This window comes from Labrus bergylta, chromosome 16, assembly GCF_963930695.1.
Source record: "Labrus bergylta chromosome 16, fLabBer1.1, whole genome shotgun sequence".
Classification (NCBI taxonomy): Eukaryota; Metazoa; Chordata; class Actinopteri; order Labriformes; family Labridae; genus Labrus; species Labrus bergylta.
Window position 1 is genome coordinate 2,559,336 of NC_089210.1, and position 22,868 is coordinate 2,582,203.

A 22,868-nucleotide genomic window follows, 5' to 3' on the forward strand; every position below is an offset into this window, starting at 1 on the left:
TCACTCAGGCGGAAACATTAGAGTCATCTTGAGAGCGTGCCACATACCTTCATATACAGTTATTTATTACAGTGCTTCGTCTACCAATGACCAACCCTGCCTTTAAAGTCCCAAAGGTAAAACATATACATTATCTTGTGTGCTCATATTATCATCCACCTTGTCTGCATTAGATAACTTATTACCACAAGATCATTTTTATGTGCACACAAGATAACTTCCCACGTCTACTGTAGTACAGAATTAAAAATAAACAAGTATACAAATTGAACAAATATCAATATTGAATAATAGAAAAACAAACAAAACAGGAGGAGTCTGCTAATTTGGAGATATTCTTTTATACATTTCTGATTTGTGATCTTTAGATTTTCAACAGTGGATAGACATTTTAAAACTAAAAGGAGGGTGCTTTGCTGAGCCATTTCATCGCATATAAGAAATATTTAGCCAAAATCAGAATTCATTTAAATAACATCTAGTTGTTGGGAATATATGACTTTTCTGAAGATGAGTAATATGTGTATCTTTCTCAGTTAATAAAGCTTCAGCACCAAGGGGCAACCTCCGGTCTCGGGACCTGTTAATGATTTAAATAATTCAGGTTATATTTGTTTCATGTTAAGATGAAGTACTATCCACAATAAACTGCTTAATTTTTCCTCACACAAAATCTGAGACCATTTGATGTGGAATATCATTGTGTGAGTGAGAGAGCTGAAAACAGCATGATTACAAGAAGGTTTATCTTCTTAACTTTGAATAGATGTTGATTACCTGAATACTGGACCTTTGTTGTCTGGGTAGTACACTGTTGAATTTATAAATGTGCTCTTACACACAGATGAATACAGAAAAATAGATGAGAACAAACAAAATGATTTAATGAATAACTGATATTTTCTCTCTTTCTTTGCCATCCTGAAGACCCCTCACTAAAAGTCCATGTTCTCCTGGATCCATGTCACATGCTCGAGCTTCTTCTGAATGACTTTTCAACAGTCGAAGTTCTGCTGAGAGAAGATAGCCAGCAGATAAGACAGCAGTACATGAAGGAGCTCCACAGGCTTCAGGAGGAGGAGGAGGGTTTGCACCTTGGAAGACTGTATTCATGCTTCAGCTGTTCAAATAAAACTAGATCTCCTCCAAACAACTTGCAATCAAACCATTTTCTTCCTATTTTAAACCCTTTGTCCAGTTTAGATGGGAGAAGTTGATATTATGTGATATTGATCTGATAAGTCTACATTTCTAAATCATTTTGAACTGTTTTTATTCACAAGTTATTGATCTTATTTACTCTCCATGTATCTTGATTTAAGAATGGGGCTGTGTTTAAGGGCATATTTTTGCCATGACTCTGTTCCATCCCACTTTCAGAAATGAACTACATTAGTATTTATCAAAAGAATAAAAAGTTGTGTAAAAGTAGACTTCCTTCCCTAAGCTATTGAGTTGAGCATTAATGCACATTTTAGTCTTGTCCTTTTAAAATCTGAAATGTATACACATAAGTAGACATAAAGGAGTGCATTTATATAGAAATATTTATTTAATCTGAAAAACAACATTAAAAAAAGTCTGTTTTTATAGCAGAGATGAACATGTTTACAGCTTGGTACAAAACAAACAAATAGATCTGATTAGCTCATGTCTCGATGGACACACACTGTACGGGGGGGGTGAATGTTTTGATGACTCATCAGTTTTGATTTGATGAAGGATAAGAGTTATTCACAATAAGGCGTGTAGCTGACCTGATTGACAGGTGGGCGCGGTGTAACGGTTTGTCAAAAGGTTTAAAACCTGTCTCAGCTCTCAGCCTGTGGGTGACATCACTCAGGCCATCCGGGGGAGACCTCCCTCACAGCGAGCTGTTGAAGAGAAGAAACTGAAGTCCACCCCAGAAGAACCAACAAACACAGATGTTGTTGAGGCTCAGGTTTCTTCCTCTGTCTCTGCAGCTCTCTGGGCACCTCGACGGACCAGTCACCAATAATCCACACTGTGTCTATAGGAGAAATACAAAGGTGTTCAATTAATGCCTCAGACAACACAAAATGTACAGTTAACTACATGTGACAGCTCAGGCTGTTTTTTTGTTATGAGCCACATCTGAAGGAATAATATTGAACAAGGTAGCTGCAACTCATCATAATAGATGCCAGTCTTAAACACTATTTTTTTCTAATACTTAAAGTTTTTGGTGTGAAGCTGACACTGTCCACAGACTCCATGACTTCACAGGTTCAATAGAAAACAAATGTCTTATAATAAATACTAAATAATTATTTTTCATTTGCCATGTTCACCTCATCGCTGTTGACATCAGTAAATATAAGACTCAGACATTCCTCTTTTTGTCAGAACAGTAACATGAACTGTATGCTTTGTAATATTGATTTCTTCTGGATGTCTCATATTTATTTACAGTTTATGGATAAAACTTTGTGAATGTATTTCTCTGCTAACACTGACAAAGTCTAACTGCTCTGACAAATAACTAATAACCATAGTTGTATATTTAACAAAGTGTAGTTTTAAGACTTTAATTACATATTTGGGTTGAATATAATTAGTTTTAACTGTGTTGTAGAAAAGTTAAATGTTAACTTACTGTTTGTAGAGTTTTCTCAGGACGAGCAGGAATAGTTGATGATAGCAGCCTAGCTGTTAGCTATGCTGTCAAGTGGACTGCTGACGTCGAGCTGAATGGGCGGAGTTAAGTCCCGCCCATTCCCGCATATGGATGCGGCCTATGTTCAGCACCCGTTTGTGTTGTTTGTCATTTGATCAGAGCTGCTCGTCTCTCACGACACGTTATGCGCGGGAAAAGTGGAGCATGCGCAGAGCGTTTAGGCCAGTTCGGCCCTGGTTGAGTGCAATATGTAATAATAAATCTCCTCCAAACCGCGTTTTCTAACACAATAAATGGACTCATTCAAAGCACATGAAGACGTAGACCTACTGACTCTGCTCTCGTGTCGTGTTGCTCTCATAATTGTCAATAAAGGTTTGTTAATAAAAAAGTTATAAACACGAAGACCTCCGAGTTTTTTTCTTGGACACTTGTACTGTACAACGTTCTGTCACTTCCCAGCATGCTTTGTGGTACTCGATAAACTGAAGATATTGAGCTGTTTAATGCTTTAAAAAGCAGCTGTTGTGTTTCTTAGTATTTGTAATGTGTGATTTACAGTAGAATGGTTTGTTGGCTTGTGTTCATTACGAGACTGTTTTTCCCCCCATGAGTCAGAGGGCTGTTGCTGTTGGTTATATAATTTGTTGAACACTGTCTCGTTGCGTGTTTTTCAATCATATCAGAATGCTTTCGAGTGTTCTATGATGAAAACTCAAACTGAGTCTCGAGGGGTGGAGCGGGGCGGACCGAGACAATGATGATCCACTTGTTAAAGTGAATAACTCTAATGACTCAAACAGTCTCTCTTCATAACCTCGGTTTTGACCGTTCTTTGACGTCATCAAAGCGAGGGTTCAAATCGAATGTACCTGTCAATTCCATCCCATGGTTACTAAGCAACCACATCGACAGAATTTATTATAACTACACATTAGAATTATAAAATACAATTTTAAAATTATTAATTAAGTAATTAATCGATTAAGGCTGTATCGATTCTGAAGAAATTATTTAACATTTATTTATTTGTTGTTTTGAAAAACGAGATGTGTCTGTGATGAAGGTGACGTCAGTCTGAGAGCAGATAAATGGAGAACAGCGCCACCTGTTGGCTGCACGACAGTACAACACTATCCCTGTTTTGTATTTAGATCCATACAACCTGATATCATTCACCTTTTCCATCTAAATGTATTATTATTATTATTATTATTATTATTATTATTATGTAAGATCAAGTCAAAAACATGAAGTAAACCTAATGTTATGTAACAAAATGATTTGAAGTCCATCCAACTAAATAAAAGTTCTTCAGAACTTCACCGTACATAGGCCTACATTTATTATTTTATCCGTCACTGTGACTTTAAATGTACATTTTGACTTCTTGTTGAAGGAGGACCCACCCTCTTTGAATCATGAGGGTCGTCAGGAAGGCAGCTGAAAAAACACTAGTGGGCTGAAATCACGAGAAAACTGTTGAGTCATTTATAGCGGGGCTCCAGGAGGTCCGCGGGCCCCAGTTTGAGAAGCCCTGGAGTCGGTGAAGTTGAGTCCGTTGTCAGCTGTGAGTCAGCCTGCAGGAACCAGGAAGTGCGTTCATCCCCGATTTGAACAGCAGGTTTATCCTGCAGTACAGCAGGAACTCCCTTTAAAAAAAAAAATCAAATCAAATGTAAATACCCAGATTTAAATATACAATATGATAGATAGATTTTAAATAAATGTAAATAGTCTTTACCTCTGTTTTCTTTTAATAAATCAAAGTTTAATTTGATTTCTGCTCGTTGTTTTCATTATAGCTATACTAGTTCATTTTGATAATCTACACAATAGAGGTTACATTTTGTGTATACTGTGAAGCAGGGTTGTAATAATACTCTTCATACTGACACTAACATTAGGTTTTAGTCATTTTTCTTAGTTCCATCAGACTAACTGGAGGTATTTTGGTGTAATGAAGCTATGAGGATTGGTTGAAGTGAAAGCGCAGTTGCTTCCGATTTACTCTTCTACTGATATTCTTACCTTTCTTTCCTGTGAGAAACTACTAGCAGTGGCTCCTTGATACTCATTAATCACTGGGACTGTAGTTTTCTGTGGATTTAGTCACAGCATTTTATTTATAATTTTAAATATTCAAACAGGTCTGGTTATTTTCTGGTCTCTAAGGTAGGTAGCTGGCAGTACAGTAAATAGTGTGCAGTCTAAATATTTTCTTGAGGGAGGAAAAGCAGCGTGTGTGACAGCGTTGAAGGTCAGATTATTTTCTTGTGATTTAGTTTGCACCTGTAGAGAATTCATACATAGTCCAGGTAAACAAAATAAACAACATTATTTAAATTAACCAAATGTGTTCAATTTATATACATTTTATGGATTGGTATATTAGATTAGCATAAAATCAACAATAAGATAATAGTAGAACCAGCTGATATCTGAATTTAATTTAAATGATTTTCATTAATTAAAAAGTATATTAAAGTAACACTAAACATAGCAAACATAACAATGAAGTAAGAAAATGAATGATTTCTCGGCCGCATTCGAAGGAGCCGCTGAATTGGGACAGCACTTGTCTCGCCGGTGTGACGCACTCGGTCTTGAAATGCAGCCCACGAAGGCTGCGGCCACTGGAATGGGACACAGATATGAACAGCCTTTGAGGAGAAGCCATTCCTGGTTTGTTAAAAAAAAATGTGATGAAAACAGAAGCTTTTGATTTATTGCTTTATTTGAATTTGGACACTTTTGCTAGGCAACAGAGATCGACATTAAAAAAACAACAACATCTTATTAACATAGACACTTTAGGCTTGTACTGTGTCGAGGTTTCACACAAACTGTAGTCCTGGATTACTGGCCTCGTTCAGACTAAAAAGAAGGCCGTACAGACTGCACTCGTCACACCTGTTAGTGGGTCACAGTTACAGTTCCCCAGTTTCCCTTTGAGTGGTCAAATACTCTGACTGGATTAAGACAAAACAAAGAAATTAAAAAAAACGTCCCTACAGTGGTTCTCTAGTGCAAACTCAAAGAACCATCCCAGTGTTTTTGGACCCTCTGTCAGCACGACCTACCCTCAAATACACTTTGACTCTCTCCGCTGTATTTCAAAGCAGACTCTTAGATTCATTTTTAAAATCGGCCTCACAGGACAGAAGTCGTTTGCATTTTATATCACCTCCAACATTAAAAATTGTCCTGCAGAGACTTCCTCGAGTTCCCTTCCATCACGTCTGCTCTGACCTCTTCTGTCATGTCACTTGTTTGAGGAAAAGAGGCGCAGACGGAGGTTTCACTTTTGCACAATTTTTCCGTGATGGATTGTCTAAAGAAGGAAGACAAACGGAGACATAGTCCTTAAAGATGAAAGATGGGAGACGAGCTGCGACGCTAACCGCCCCCTTTACAAGTGACTGGGCAGAAAAATAACTCATTTAGCAACTGCTGAAAGTAAAAAAAGAGCAGAGCAGAAGTTGGGCTTCATGGTGTTTGTCTAAATACTTTGCAGATTTCAACTTGGTGATGTCACAAAAAAGACAAGCGGAGGACGTTTAGAATTCATCCTGTGGAAAAGAGTTTCAAAGTAACTTGATTTCAGGGTGTTGACCTTCCTTTTCTTGGTTTGGGAGGTAATAGCCTAGGGCTGTCTTAACCAGTTTATTAAGTGTGTCGACAGAAGTAATTGAGAAAACAATTAGCAGATTAATATTTCATGAAAAGAATCAAAAGTTGCAGTTATATTAAAAACACTTCAGCTGATGTTAGAGCATCACATCAGGTAAAGTTTGTAAGACACTTTTTTTTAAAGTCATTGAAACTTGAAGTGCAGGAACATGAGCTCTAAACTTCAAGGTAACCTGCCGATGATTATTTTATATTTCTGATTACACACGTCGGTCCAGAGGGAGCTTTAATCGAAGGCAGACGGTCCCTGAAATATGAGAACTCCTTCCTCTAAAAAGCAGAATATTGAGAGAATCATAACATGTAAACCTGATGGATGTGTGTTCAAAGTATAATTCAGGACTCCTTCTCTCTGATCAGCACTGGAGCTGAAGAATCACTCAAGACAAATGTATTTAAGTGCATCCAAACGTTAGTCCTTTGCACCTTAATACATCTGTCTGAAGGGATTCTTCTGCTCCAGGACTTTCTTTCGATCCTGCCTGAGAGAAGGAGTCCACTGAGTCACATTTTGAACGTCTAAGGTTCTTCTGTGAGAGCACCGACCTCCGTTTGTTGAGTGGCTGATGCGCAAGAGTTTCCTCCTACTTTGCTAGTATGTATTTTTATGCTTCTGTTCAGATTTTACTCTAATAGTGGCACTTGAGAAAAGGCCATGGATCACTGAAAATATTAGAATCAATCATCTCGGGGGGGCGTCGATATCAGGATAGAATTTCCTCTCCTGTGCAAAAGGTTTCTTGTGATTCAGAGTAAATGTTGACATTAAGAATCGGCATCTTGGGAGCGCGGATATGAGAGAGAAAGGAGACGCTGATCTGGCTCAGGATGTTTTGTGTTCAAGTGGAAAAATGTTATCCTAATGTTGGCACTGCTTGAAAGGCAAAGGGTCACTTAAAAAGTAAGGATTCACCCTGTTGTGATAATGAATGTCAACAGAAATCGTCATGGTGATCAGGGCAGTTAGGCGTCTGTAAAGTACCAACATGCCTCGTCCTCCTCCTCCTCACTCTGACACTGCAGAGGGCTTCATGTGTGATTTGTACCTGCTTAGTTTTTCTTGTACTCTGTAAAAAGTGATGTTTTTTACATTTGATATTTTAACGTGCAGCGTTTAGGTTCAGAGTTCACCATAAAGATTTAATCAGGAGCTGTAGAGACAAAAATCACCTCAATAAAATACCATCTGTTCCTAAATGCAGCTTTGTCTTTTTATTACTTCACTCAGGCGGAAACATTAGAGTCATCTTGAGAGCGTGCCACATACCTTCATATACAGTTATTTATTACAGTGCTTCGTCTACCAATGACCAACCCTGCCTTTAAAGTCCCAAAGGTAAAACATATACATTATCTTGTGTGCTCATATTATCATCCACCTTGTCTGCATTAGATAACTTATTACCACAAGATCATTTTTATGTGCACACAAGATAACTTCCCACGTCTACTGTAGTACAGAATTAAAAATAAACAAGTATACAAATTGAACAAATATCAATATTGAATAATAGAAAAACAAACAAAACAGGAGGAGTCTGCTAATTTGGAGATATTCTTTTATACATTTCTGATTTGTGATCTTTAGATTTTCAACAGTGGATAGACATTTTAAAACTAAAAGGAGGGTGCTTTGCTGAGCCATTTCATCGCATATAAGAAATATTTAGCCAAAATCAGAATTCATTTAAATAACATCTAGTTGTTGGGAATATATGACTTTTCTGAAGATGAGTAATATGTGTATCTTTCTCAGTTAATAAAGCTTCAGCACCAAGGGGCAACCTCCGGTCTCGGGACCTGTTAATGATTTAAATAATTCAGGTTATATTTGTTTCATGTTAAGATGAAGTACTATCCACAATAAACTGCTTAATTTTTCCTCACACAAAATCTGAGACCATTTGATGTGGAATATCATTGTGTGAGTGAGAGAGCTGAAAACAGCATGATTACAAGAAGGTTTATCTTCTTAACTTTGAATAGATGTTGATTACCTGAATACTGGACCTTTGTTGTCTGGGTAGTACACTGTTGAATTTATAAATGTGCTCTTACACACAGATGAATACAGAAAAATAGATGAGAACAAACAAAATGATTTAATGAATAACTGATATTTTCTCTCTTTCTTTGCCATCCTGAAGACCCCTCACTAAAAGTCCATGTTCTCCTGGATCCATGTCACATGCTCGAGCTTCTTCTGAATGACTTTTCAACAGTCGAAGTTCTGCTGAGAGAAGATAGCCAGCAGATAAGACAGCAGTACATGAAGGAGCTCCACAGGCTTCAGGAGGAGGAGGAGGGTTTGCACCTTGGAAGACTGTATTCATGCTTCAGCTGTTCAAATAAAACTAGATCTCCTCCAAACAACTTGCAATCAAACCATTTTCTTCCTATTTTAAACCCTTTGTCCAGTTTAGATGGGAGAAGTTGATATTATGTGATATTGATCTGATAAGTCTACATTTCTAAATCATTTTGAACTGTTTTTATTCACAAGTTATTGATCTTATTTACTCTCCATGTATCTTGATTTAAGAATGGGGCTGTGTTTAAGGGCATATTTTTGCCATGACTCTGTTCCATCCCACTTTCAGAAATGAACTACATTAGTATTTATCAAAAGAATAAAAAGTTGTGTAAAAGTAGACTTCCTTCCCTAAGCTATTGAGTTGAGCATTAATGCACATTTTAGTCTTGTCCTTTTAAAATCTGAAATGTATACACATAAGTAGACATAAAGGAGTGCATTTATATAGAAATATTTATTTAATCTGAAAAACAACATTAAAAAAAGTCTGTTTTTATAGCAGAGATGAACATGTTTACAGCTTGGTACAAAACAAACAAATAGATCTGATTAGCTCATGTCTCGATGGACACACACTGTACGGGGGGTGAATGTTTTGATGACTCATCAGTTTTGATTTGATGAAGGATAAGAGTTATTCACAATAAGGCGTGTAGCTGACCTGATTGACAGGTGGGCGCGGTGTAACGGTTTGTCAAAAGGTTTAAAACCTGTCTCAGCTCTCAGCCTGTGGGTGACATCACTCAGGCCATCCGGGGGAGACCTCCCTCACAGCGAGCTGTTGAAGAGAAGAAACTGAAGTCCACCCCAGAAGAACCAACAAACACAGATGTTGTTGAGGCTCAGGTTTCTTCCTCTGTCTCTGCAGCTCTCTGGGCACCTCGACGGACCAGTCACCAATAATCCACACTGTGTCTATAGGAGAAATACAAAGGTGTTCAATTAATGCCTCAGACAACACAAAATGTACAGTTAACTACATGTGACAGCTCAGGCTGTTTTTTTGTTATGAGCCACATCTGAAGGAATAATATTGAACAAGGTAGCTGCAACTCATCATAATAGATGCCAGTCTTAAACACTATTTTTTTCTAATACTTAAAGTTTTTGGTGTGAAGCTGACACTGTCCACAGACTCCATGACTTCACAGGTTCAATAGAAAACAAATGTCTTATAATAAATACTAAATCATTATTTTTCATTTGCCATGTTCACCTCATCGCTGTTGACATCAGTAAATATAAGACTCAGACATTCCTCTTTTTGTCAGAACAGTAACATGAACTGTATGCTTTGTAATATTGATTTCTTCTGGATGTCTCATATTTATTTACAGTTTATGGATAAAACTTTGTGAATGTATTTCTCTGCTAACACTGACAAAGTCTAACTGCTCTGACAAATAACTAATAACCATAGTTGTATATTTAACAAAGTGTAGTTTTAAGACTTTAATTACATATTTGGGTTGAATATAATTAGTTTTAACTGTGTTGTAGAAAAGTTAAATGTTAACTTACTGTTTGTAGAGTTTTCTCAGGACGAGCAGGAATAGTTGATGATAGCAGCCTAGCTGTTAGCTATGCTGTCAAGTGGACTGCTGACGTCGAGCTGAATGGGCGGAGTTAAGTCCCGCCCATTCCCGCATATGGATGCGGCCTATGTTCAGCACCCGTTTGTGTTGTTTGTCATTTGATCAGAGCTGCTCGTCTCTCACGACACGTTATGCGCGGGAAAAGTGGAGCATGCGCAGAGCGTTTAGGCCAGTTCGGCCCTGGTTGAGTGCTATATGTAATAATAAATCTCCTCCAAACCGCGTTTTCTAACACAATAAATGGACTCATTCAAAGCACATGAAGACGTAGACCTACTGACTCTGCTCTCGTGTCGTGTTGCTCTCATAATTGTCAATAAAGGTTTGTTAATAAAAAAGTTATAAACACGAAGACCTCCGAGTTTTTTTCTTGGACACTTGTACTGTACAACGTTCTGTCACTTCCCAGCATGCTTTGTGGTACTCGATAAACTGAAGATATTGAGCTGTTTAATGCTTTAAAAAGCAGCTGTTGTGTTTCTTAGTATTTGTAATGTGTGATTTACAGTAGAATGGTTTGTTGGCTTGTGTTCATTACGAGACTGTTTTTCCCCCCATGAGTCAGAGGGCTGTTGCTGTTGGTTATATAATTTGTTGATCACTGTCTCGCTACAGATTTTTGAATCATATCAGAATGCTTTCGAGTGTTCTATGATGAAATCTCAAACTGAGTCTCGATGGGGCGGAGCGGAGCGAGACAATGATGATCCACTTGTTAAAGTGAATAACTCTAATGACTCAAACAGTCTCTCTTCATAACCTCGGTTTTGACCGTTCTTTGACGTCATCAAAGCGAGGGTTCAAATCGAATGTACCTGTCAATTCCATCCCATGGTTACTAAGCAACCACATCGACAGAATTTATTATAACTACACATTGGAATTATAAAAAAACTATTTTAAAATTAATCGATTTAGCCTGTATTGATTCTGAAGATATTATTTATTTAGATTTATTTAGATTTATTTATTTGTTGTTTTCAATAATGACACGTGTCTGTGATGAAGGTGAGCTCAGTGCTGGTGAATATTGTGGATTTTCTCATTCAAAAACAGCATTAGTGATTCACAGGTGTCAGTTGAGTACAGGTAGGGGGGGTTAGGGAGTTTGGTGGCTGGAGAATTGTATTTAGCAGTGAGAACAGTGTTTTGTTGTTTCCTTCATTGGAGATGATTGAACCAGAGTAATAATAATAATAATAATAATAACTTTATTTATATAGCACCTTTTAAAAACACAGGTTTACAAAGTGCTTTGACAAACAGCAAGAACAAAGCAAACTAAACCAAACACAGAAAAACATTAACAACAGTAAGAATATAACAGATTCAAAATACCAAAAATAATTAAAAACAATTCAACAGAAAAGAACCCAAAGTGCAGATACACAACCAGACATATATAACCCAACCATCATAAGAACCATCATAAGAACCCAGGAACACAAGAACCCAACAACATGAGCTGAGACCAAGAGGACCAAAGATTTAAAAAGATGTAAGAAACTAAGAGATAAAAGCAAATAAAAAGCAATGAGAAGGTAAGCGCAGTAAAAGAAATAAAAACAAGTGGTTAAAGGATCAAAAAACCCAAAACTATAATATTAATAAAAATAAAATTAACTATAAATACAAAACATAAATAGACAAAGTAAGTAAGATAAGAAATGACCAAGTTAAAACACAAGAGGAGATTAAGATATGAGCATATAGTTGGGTTTGGTTTGAGCAATTGAGTCCTTGTAGTGTACTATATGGGTTTTGTGCATTTCCTTATGTATAGAGAGACCTGTTTTTTTTGTAGAGTCGCTCAAGTTGTCCACCTTTAGTTTTCATTGTCCGGAGCTCAGGGGTATACCAGGGGGCAGTTGAGGAGAAAGGAAACAGACCGTGTTTTCCCTGGGACAAGAGAGTTGAGAATGTTCTTTAATCCATTATTATAAAGTGCACCTACAGTAAGCACAGACTGCTATCACTCCTATGTAGACCTCTTCTCTTCCTCTGACCATACTGTCACTCCCATGAAGTCAGCTTTGTCCCTTTTCTAAGTCTCTATCTTCACTTGAGAATGGAATCACAATGGACCTGATTTGATGGAGAGAACATTTGTCAGTGCATACCATTCGTAACAGGACTGTAGGACAGCCAGATGTTTGGGAAAAGACGGAGCTGAATGCACACCACTGGAGGGCCAAGGAGGTGTTTATTTGAGCTGATCATCATTCATCCACATGAGACACAGAAGCATCAATATTCAATCCCCACCCATCAACCCTCATTAGTCATCTGTAATCTTTAATTCACTTCCTGGATTGATTCAGTCCACAGAGACCACAGTCAGTACCCAAAGACATCTCCAGCATGAAGTATGGCAGCCTGTTGATCCTCATCCTTCAGTGAAGAACTAGTGAGACAGAAATGAGCTTTCTAAACATGCTTTCTCGTACGCCGCCATGCAGTAAGAGAACTGTTCATGTTGTCATGAGCCGGCTCTTCAGGCCTGAAACAAGGGAAACAGAAGGTTGAACTAAACGGTGCAAAAGTTGAATACAAACTGTACCAACAGCAACCAGCATTAACAACAGGAGTGAGGTGTGTTTGTCAGTGAGTCAGTGTGCCGGCTGAGTGTGAGGTGTGTGCAGCATGTGGTACGGTGTCAAACTAACAACGTAGACTACAACACAACCACGGTGCGACGAGGAGCTGTGTGGTAACGCTGACAGGAGGAGGGAGGTGGCGACCGCAGGTATCCTCCAGTACTTTGGTGTCTTTGGCCTGCTGCAGTTAGTGTATTCATTTCATCAACAAGCAGCTCCTCCATAACATCTCCCTCCATTACAGCATGTCAGTCGAGCAGAGGAGGAGACTGGTCTAAACAGACCCCCATAAAGTCCTGTTAGTGGTTACAGAATGAGTTCTGAAACATCTGGCTGACTGGTGCAGAACCAACAACCTGACCCTGAACGTGGATAAAACCAAAGAGATCATCGTCGACTTCAGGAGGCGCCAGCCCAGCCACACACCACTCCTCATCAATGGCACAGCAGTGGAGAGAGTTAGCAGCACAAAGTTCCTGGGGGTGCAGATAACAGACACTCTGACCTGGTCCCTTCACACCGGCGCTCTTGTGAAAAAAGCGCAGCAGCGCATGCACTTTCTGCGTCGGATGAAGAGAGCACACCTCCCTCCTCCTATTCTCACCACCTTTTACAGAGGCACTATAGAGAGCATCATAACAAACTGCTTCTCTGTCTGGTCCGGAGCCTGCAGTGCCTCCGACTGGAAGTCCCTGCAGAGAGTGGTGAGGACGGCGGAAAAGATCATTAAGACTCCACTTCCTCCCATCCAGGAGATCACATAGATCCGCTGTCTGACCAGGGCTCAGAAAATCAGCAGAGACACCTCCCACCCCCACCAAGGACTGTTTTCGCTGCTGGACTCTGGAAAGAGGTTCCGCAGCCTCCGAAGCAGAACTTCCAGGTTCTGTAACAGCTTCTTCCCACAGGCCATAAGACTTTTGAACAGGAAAAAAGAATCCCTCCATTCCCCCTCAAACCCCCACACAGGACTACCTCACTGGACTGTAAAATACATATAACGTGCAATATATTTATCTGTATAGTATTTTTACTCATAGTTTTTCTTTTTATATCTATTTATATCTGCACCTTATTTTTATTTTTCTATGTAAATACTCGCTGCTGTTTTTATCCTGCACTACAACGAGCCAAATGCAACGAAATTTCGTTCATATCTGCACTGTAAAGTACAAGTTTGAATGACAATAAAGAAAGTCTAAGTCTAAGTCTATAAAGTCCTGTTAGTGGTTACAGAATGAGTTCTGAATGTCCAGTTGACACTTGTGCAAATCCTGCCGGAGACTCGAGTATGAGGCTCTGACAGGAAGTGAATCCTCTGCTCTGATGGAAACTCCTTTCAGTCTGTAAGAGGACAGAAATGGATAAATCACTGTAACAGAAAAGTACACAAAGGACAGCCTGTTTTCATCTCAATACGTGGCAGTTTTTTCTTCACCTCTGGGTTACTATGTACTGACACTGTCATGCAGCATATACTACAAGTTCCCCCGAGCTTCCTGCGTCCTATTTGACTCAATGTGAGGAGCAACAAGATATTGAACACCTGTACTGGCTATGTACTGCTTGTTTCATCTTTCCATAGATGATAGGCTAACTGATGGAGATGTAAACTGTCCTTATTGTGACACTAATGACTCACAGATCGTTCATTCATTGGCTGCACTTCCACCATCCTCACATTCTTTAACAGAATATAATCAAGTAGATAATGATCCAGCAGGTCTCAGTCGGAGCTGGGGTGGTCGAGTCTGAGACGTCAGCGGGAGGAGTGACCCTTGGACTTTAACTTAAGGGTCCGTGTACCTTCCGTTCATTCTATTTCCAATTCTGAAACGCAAATCAAACAACAAATTTAGGGCCATTTTTTCTATTTCCATTTCTGAAACAAAAATCGGACAACTATTTAATTACCCTTTTTGCATTTTCTGACTCAAATTTTAGTTTTCGGGGAAAAGCCTTAAATTTCTGTTTTTCCTTTTTCAATTTTAAATTTTTACGCTTTTCAGTCTGTGGCCCGGAAATAAATAAATAATTGCGTGGATTGGTCCGCTTGTCAGGAAGGGTCAGGAAGGTCGCGGTGCTCGTCTAGTTTAATTTCAACTTGGTGTCGGTACGGTAACAATTCCTTGTGCGCAATGGACTCAACCAGTTATATCCTTTTTAAAGGAAACAAAAGGCTAACGCTTAAGGAGGACGACATGATTGGAGACAAAATCGCCAGAATATTCCAGGTAGGTAACACTTTTTTCGTTTGCTTGGCGAACATGCTAAAATCAAAGGATGCTATGCATAGCACACGAATAGCCGACTGATTAAGGCTTCTCAATGTTTTCTTTCAAAGGTATATGCTCCTAGCCTGTACATAACTGATGATGACAATGTGGCGATATTCCTGGAATCGGCTGGACATTTCAGCTGCTTGGACCTTAGACCTCGTGGCCACTATGAGGTTCATGGGGATGATATTGCTCTACAAGTCGCCGAGCAGACTCCTCCATTGTCAGGCCAGAACCGTTTCCAGTTCCATCGTATAGCACAGCCCACTGCTGCTCTAGGATCACCTGCTCAGGCCATCGCTCCCACTACCCCGCGAGCAAGCATGAGTAACACCTTCCAAAGGTACCCCCAGTTCCATCCCTTCAGAGCCCCTACCCTTGACTAGCAAGCTACATATTAAAAAGGGGGTTCGTTTGGGCCAAGGCTAGCTACATAAGAATACATCAACATCATTGTATTTGTTTTTGTGATCCTTTGTAACCAAGATAATTTTAAAACTTGAATCAGTTGTAATTGGATCAATTGTAATGTAGGCTATGTGTTTGAGATGGAATTAATTGATTTGACTTGATGTAAACCACTCCCAAATGAGCTCAGCCAGTGGAAACTGAAGCCTGCCCTTATGGTTGTACTCAGACTGTTTGAGTTTGAAGCCACAACCACAGGTATCCTTGCAAAAATACATGATGCCCTGCAGAGTGATGACCCTCTCATCCTGACTGATGCCCAGGGAAATGAGATTGTGGACTCCGAAAGGACAAGAGGTACTAATTGAAAAAATGAATAATTGCATAAAAATAAATGAAAATGCTTTGTTTGATAAACTACATGCCCCATCTACTTCAATACTGTGCTCTCTTTGTCTCTTAATTTTTTGGACCCACAAAGTATTCTGTTCAGCTGTAAATGTGTTTACATTATATCTGTTACATGATTTGTCTTCCTCTCTTGCTAGGATCCAAGTATTGGAAGCAAACTGCAAAAAAGTTTCTTGCTGTCCCAGAGCAGATCTTCCATGAGTTCCAGCAACGAACAAAGGGAAAGAAACTGAGGTAAACATTTGAGTTACTGCCCATCAATATTTGTCTTTATATTGTTTTAAATAACATCTCTCTTAAAAAAAACAAAACAAGAAAGAGTTATATGAATATTGTATAATACATTTGTTTTTTGGTTTTGTTTTTAACCCTCCTTGTAGTAATAAAGATATGGACTCCACAGGTCTTCAGGGGGTCCATGATAAAATAGAAGAAGTGATCTTGGCTGCTCAAGGACTGAGTGAAGTCACCACAGTCATAAAAGACCTGTCAACACATGCCAGCAGCACCAGGGGCACCATGCTGGTTCTGAACAAACACCATGATAACACACATGAAGGATGCCTTTGGTCGTATTGTATGCAAAGGTCTGTAACATAATTTGTTGTTTGATCTATATTAAAATCTACCTTTTAAGCAGGATCTAGTTGAATGTTCAAGTGAATCAATCATTAATTTTTGCTTTTCCATGTTATAGTGAAACTGTCCCTTGCCAAGCTTTTACACATATGTAATATGTAGATTAAAGGAACAGTTCACCCAAAAATTAAAATTCTGTCATCATCTACTCACCCCTCATGCCAGTTAAAACACAAGTAGCAAGTGGGTCTCCATTGACTTTCTATGCACTGTGTTGAAGTCAACGGAGACCCACTTGCTCTCCAGTAGTGCTGCAACCTCCTTGTGTGTTATATGGACAAACTACACCTGTGTTTTAACTGGCATGAGGGTGAGTAGATGATGACAGAATGTTCATTTTTGGGTGAACTGTTCCTTTAAGTAAAGACAAGATAATATATTGAACTCTAATATTGCATATGTATTGTCCTTTTTATTTTTTTCATCAAACAGGGCTAATGGAAGAGCCTGTGATTGCCGTATGCTGCAAAAGCTTTGTTGGCTGCAAAAACTGTGTTGACCAGTGGATGCTGACATCCGACCAGTGCCTCAAATGCAGGGCACGAGTTCTCTGTCAATGTACACAGGCTGACCAGTCTTGACAATGTTCTCTCCATATTGGCTGGTGTAATTAAGATGGATTAACCCTTTAAGTGTGATTGTATCACATTCTATGCTTTAAGCTTCATTACCTCTGTTACATCTAGCTAATTGCCTTGTTCTAAAGTCAGTTGTAATTTTGCACTTGTTCAACAGCTGTAGAGGATACAGAATAGTTTTATTTTTATACATTTTTTGTATTTCATGTTGCACTTAAGACAAATATTGTGTAATGTTTAACATTGCTATTGTTGCAATTTTAGCAAGTGTTTGATTTTATTTGTTAAAGGAAAGTGACAAAATATACAGTATATCCAGAACCAACTTGTCTTTATTTGACATATTCATGCATATTGCTGCGTAATGTTTATCAGATACAGCAATGCATCTTGAAAAGGTACAAAGTTATAGTTTACCACATTATCTAATAAAACTGAAATATCAGGGTACTCTACAGCAAAAAGTTGTTGCTGATATTTTGTCCTCCTCAGTTGAGAAGGGGTCAGTTCCAAAGCAGGAGACTCTAGTCAGTGAAGAGCCAACATCCTGCTGGTACATGTCTGCTGCTTGGGAGGCATGTGGCAACAACTCCTCTCCCAGTTTTTTTGGACATCCTCCTGCTGCCGAACAATTGGGTGTTCCTTTGCCTGTGAAGCAAAGCATAGGTCACAAAATGTGATTATGGTTAAAATTCACTGTCAACTTTAAAATAAAAAGTTCACAAAAAAGGACTGGATTGTGTGATACATGTTTTTTTTATTTAACTCACCTGGGATTCTGTGTGCATTCCATGCATGTACAGCTCTTGTTATACCAATCTTGCAAAGCTCAGCAGTAAGGTTAGATGTACAGTATCTAGTCACGTTGTCATCCATGTTGAGGACTTCCTGATCCTGCAGCTGTATGAGGGCCTCCTTCACTGGGTAATTTACCCGGTTATTTATCTCTACCCACGTTCGCTCTACCGTATGATTCTGTAGACAAGAAAAGGGTAGATTTTTTTTTCAACTAAAAGGTAGATAATATAAAAACAATACTCAATTAAAAGAATCTCCACTACATTTAGTCTGCAAAATCAACATGGTGAGAGGAAACAGGATTATATCAGATGGAAAAAGTTTACAGACAGTATGAAGAGGTTTGATTAGGAGTCCAAGGAGCAGGACCATTGATGTGTATGGGTACCTACAAGCACCCCCACTCAAGGGTGCATCTGGTTAAAGTGATATTTCGGTTTGCACAAAGTTGTGTCCTATCGGGTGATATGCTATAGATATTCAACTCACCACAGTGTTTTTTTGCAAGATCTCCTCGTAGTGCCCCCCCCCCCTCCCACATTTTGTACATTAAGGAGACCGTTACTTCACCTTTGTTGACTGAGTTTGGCAATATGGTTGCCTTTGCAAGTTGTGTCTGTGGTTAGACAGCATCTCCTGCATGTAGAGGGACAAGTACAATTCCCGGCCATGGTCCACCCTGACCTGGTCCCACATCCAAGAACTGCTGATCTGTAAAATAGTGAAACATGACTCAATCAAATGTTGACTCATCAAATGTTGAGTCTGCAATGTAGGATAGACCAACAATATTGCAATCTACTAGTGCACCGTTTTTGTGACTTATTGAAAAGAAGGGTGGCTATATTGGTCACAGATTTTTTTTTTTACTGTCAGAAATGTTTACTTCGAAATTTTGAGTTGTTTGTTTATTATTCTCACTTTAACAGAAGAATGTAAACAGGTGAGATGGGAACATTTTCATTTTTCATTCAGTTGCATAATAGTTCTACACACTTATAGTTGCCTAATAATTGTGCACACAGATTCTAAGAAAGCCAAAACCTTACTTTTACTTTAAGGTTTGAGGTTTATTAACATTTTGGATTGACCGAAAGCACTGTATTTTTCAGGATTCATTTTATTATTTAACAACTACAGTGCTTTTGGTCAATCCAAAATGTACCCCCTGTTGTACCTCAGAGTACCCCTTGGGGTACACGGACCCCCATTTGAGAAATAATGGGTCAGTATGCCTATCACAAATAAAAAAGACAAAAAAAGCCGTTAGAATCCATATAACGTATAATAGTTTGTTATACGGATTCGACCGTTTTTCTAAAAAGTCACAAACAGTTTTAAAAAATGTCAAAAAAATTGAAAAAAGTCACAAAGTCACAAAAAAACTTGCAGAAAAGTGAAGTTGTGAGAAAAGTTAGTCTTTATATTACATACAAAGTAAAAAAAAAGTACGTATGTATAAAGACTAACTTTTCCATGGACTTTTTCACAAAAAAATTACGCCTGCCTGAATTTTTGCCCTGGATTCTGAAATCAGAGAAAGGTTGAGAAAAGAAAAGTTAAGAAGTACTGGACTAACCTGTAAACTTCTTCATATATCGTGAGGTTATTCTTGACTGGCATGGTTGTGTGGGCAACGACCTTACTGCTGTACCCATCTATTGCGAGAACATGTGTCACTCCAAACATGACCAATTTTTCATTCTGGTCGATGTGGATTTTGTGTCCCATGTATGCAGCACTGTAGGGGACGGGGTTAAGGTTACGTGCACCCTTTGGGGGAAAAGTAAGTAAAAGTTAGCTAGTAAAATACATTATACAATATACCACAACATTAAAGGCTTGCAAAAGATACTTACACGTTTGCGCATTTCGTGATAGGGACAATGAGTTGTTCTCAAAATCTTCCCCACCCGGCGTTCACCAGCAACCACTCCCATTGCAGACAGGTACCCGGTCATCATCTTTCGACCATATGTTGACCCTGTCTGATGAATCAACATAAGTAAGCTGTAACATGTAGGCCTAGTCTTCATGGATTTATATTTCATAAAATATATACGTAGTCTAGAAATAAATCAACAGAGGTGGGTAGAGGAGCCAAAAATTGTACTCAAGCAAGAGTATTGTTACTTCAGCATAATATGACTCAAGTAGAAGTAAAAAGTAGTCATCCAAATAATATTTGAGTTAGAGTAAAATAGTACTTGGGGGGGGAAAAAAACTACTGAAGTACTGAGCAACTGTTGAGTAACATCTGATTAATTTGTGAAGACATGCATTTAATCAGAAAAAAATAATCTTCAGGTAAATTTGAGTACTTCCAATCAATAAAATAATAGAATAAATAAAAATGAAAAATAAATTGAATATTTACAAAATAACAAATTACAGCACAAGAAACACACATTTCCAAATGTGATTGTTGAAACACAGTCAGGTGGTAGAGCCTATGGCGGAAGTCCCTCTGTCCGACAAAATAAAACATTAAATTGATGCGTAGGGGGGATGATAATAATAATACTAATAATAATAATAATAATGCGTAGAATAGTGAATGGGTAAAGAAAAAAGTAACTAGCTCAGTGTAGCCTAATGGAGTGTAGTAAGAGTACATTCTTCTTCACAAATCTACTCAAGTAAAAGTAAAAAGTATGGAGATGATGTAAAACTATCTTAGAAGTACAATTCATCCAAAAACTTAATCAGGTAAATGTAACATAGTAAATGTAACTTGTTACTACCCACCTCTGTAAATCAAAGAAATCCAAAATAACTTAGGCCTACCTGATTTATTGCTCTGCTGATAGCAACCTCTAATTGTGTGTTGGATACATGTCCCCTCCTGGAAATGTTGTGATGTGCACAAAATCTCCTGACACTCATTTCAGAACATCCTTGCTGCACACCTAATTGTAATAAATTTGTGGAAATATCCGCGTGCGAGAGATTTTGAGCAATCATTTCTCTAATTAAATGTCCACAGGGCTCGAGTGACACCATCTCGTCCAGTCTTCACACTCCTGCCAACCGAATCTGCTACTGTTGTGCTAAAGACGTGCTAATCGTGGGAAAAAAAGGTAAAATACTGCTTCCGGTTCTCCTTATAATACCGGTAATAATACAGATATCCCCGCTTTTTTGCATTTTGGATCAACATAGATTGGATTCTTCGTGTTTATCTGGTAATATAAAAATCCATAATAGGAAAACAACACAAAATCCAATTTTATGGCTATATTTGAATGGAAAACAGCTCTTGTTTGTTTGTTTTAAAATCTGCTCCATACATTGAAAAAGAAAAATGCCTGTTTTTTTGTTTTCCGACTTGCGTTTCAGCATTGGAAACAGAATGAACGGAAGGTACACGGACCCTTAAGCCACCGATGACGTCTGAACGCTGATATTTTTAGTGTCGACATGTTTTTAAAGTGTATTTTTTTAAAAACCTTCTCTTAATTTTCTAATTGTGACATTTTTTTGTAAATGAAACGTTTTATCGACCGTGTTAAACTCTCGGCACGTGAGCGTAGTTGTACCGTTACTGTACTGAGAGATTCTGTGTGATTCGGTTTGAATGTGAAGTGTTTGTTTCGCTGTAACGTCGGTTTGTTTGTGTGACTTTTAACATATTACATTTTTTTTTTATGTACAGAAACACTGAAGCTGTCGTCTTTGGTTCTCATCGACATAATATATGTTTGACACCTGCTTAGTTTTTCTTGTACTCTGTAAAAAGTGATGTTTTTTACATTTGATATTTTAACGTGCAGCGTTTAGGTTCAGAGTTCACCATAAAGATTTAATCAGAAGCTGTAGAGACAAAAATCACCTCAATAAAATACCATCTGTTCCTAAATGCAGCTTTGTCTTTTTATTACTTCACTCAGGCGGAAACATTAGAGTCATCTTGAGAGCGTGCCACATACCTTCATATACAGTACTCGGGACCTGTTAATGATTTAAATAATTCAGGTTATATTTGTTTCATGTTAAGATGAAGTACTATCCACAATAAACTGCTTCATTTTTCCTCACACAAAATCTGAGACCATTTGATGTGGAATATCATTGTGTGAGTGAGAGAGCTGAAAACAGAATGATTACAAGAAGGTTTATCTTCTTAACTTTGAATAGATGTTGATTACCTGAATACTGGACCTTTGTTGTCTGGGTAGTACACTGTTGAATTTATAAATGTGCTCTTACACACAGATGAATACAGAAAAATAGATGAGAACAAACAAAATGATTTAATGAATAACTGATATTTTCTCTCTTTCTTTGCCATCCTGAAGACCCCTCACTAAAAGTCCATGTTCTCCTGGATCCATGTCACATGCTCGAGCTTCTTCTGAATGACTTTTTAACAGTTGAAGTTCTGCTGAGAGAAGATGGCCAGCAGATAGGACAGCAGTACATGAAGGAGCTCCACAGGCTTCAGGAGGAGGAGGAGGGTTTGCACCTTGGAAGACTGTATTCATGCTTCAGCTGTTCAAATAAAACTAGATCTCCTCCAAACAACTTGCAATCAAACCATTTTCTTCCTATTTTAAACCCTTTGTCCAGTTTAGATGGGAGAAGTTGATATTATGTGATATTGAGCTGATAAGTCTACATTTCTAAATCATTTTGAACTGTTTTTATTCACAAGTTATTGATCTTATTTACTCTCCATGTATCTTGATTTAAGAATGGGGCTGTGTTTAAGGGCATATTTTTGCCATGACTCTGTTCCATCCCACTTTCAGAAATGAACTACATTAGTATTTATCAAAAGAATAAAAAGTTGTGTAAAAGTAGACTTCCTTCCCTAAGCTATTGAGTTGAGCATTAATGCACATTTTAGTCTTGTCATTTCAAATCTGAAATGTATACTCATAAGTAGACATAAAGGAGTGCATTTATATAGAAATAT

General features: G+C 38.2%; 2 long non-coding RNA genes and 1 pseudogene across 2 annotated transcripts; all 3 read right to left on the reverse strand.

The window, feature by feature from the left end:
* Window positions 1–1,529: 1,529 nt before the first annotated feature.
* On the reverse strand, window positions 1,530–2,722 carry LOC136183081 (uncharacterized). Its single transcript, XR_010668900.1, has 2 exons — window positions 2,618–2,722; window positions 1,530–2,011 (listed from the first exon to the last, which is right to left on the reverse strand). It is a non-coding gene; the product is annotated as an uncharacterized lncRNA (long non-coding RNA).
* Window positions 2,723–9,080: 6,358 nt separating this feature from the next.
* Window positions 9,081–10,467, reverse strand: LOC136183073 (uncharacterized). Its single transcript, XR_010668896.1, has 2 exons — window positions 10,167–10,467; window positions 9,081–9,560 (listed from the first exon to the last, which is right to left on the reverse strand). It is a non-coding gene; the product is annotated as an uncharacterized lncRNA (long non-coding RNA).
* A 6,836-nt stretch (window positions 10,468–17,303) lies between these two features.
* Window positions 17,304–21,086, reverse strand: LOC110000937 (uncharacterized; annotated as a pseudogene).
* Between the last annotated feature and the right edge of the window lie 1,782 nt (window positions 21,087–22,868).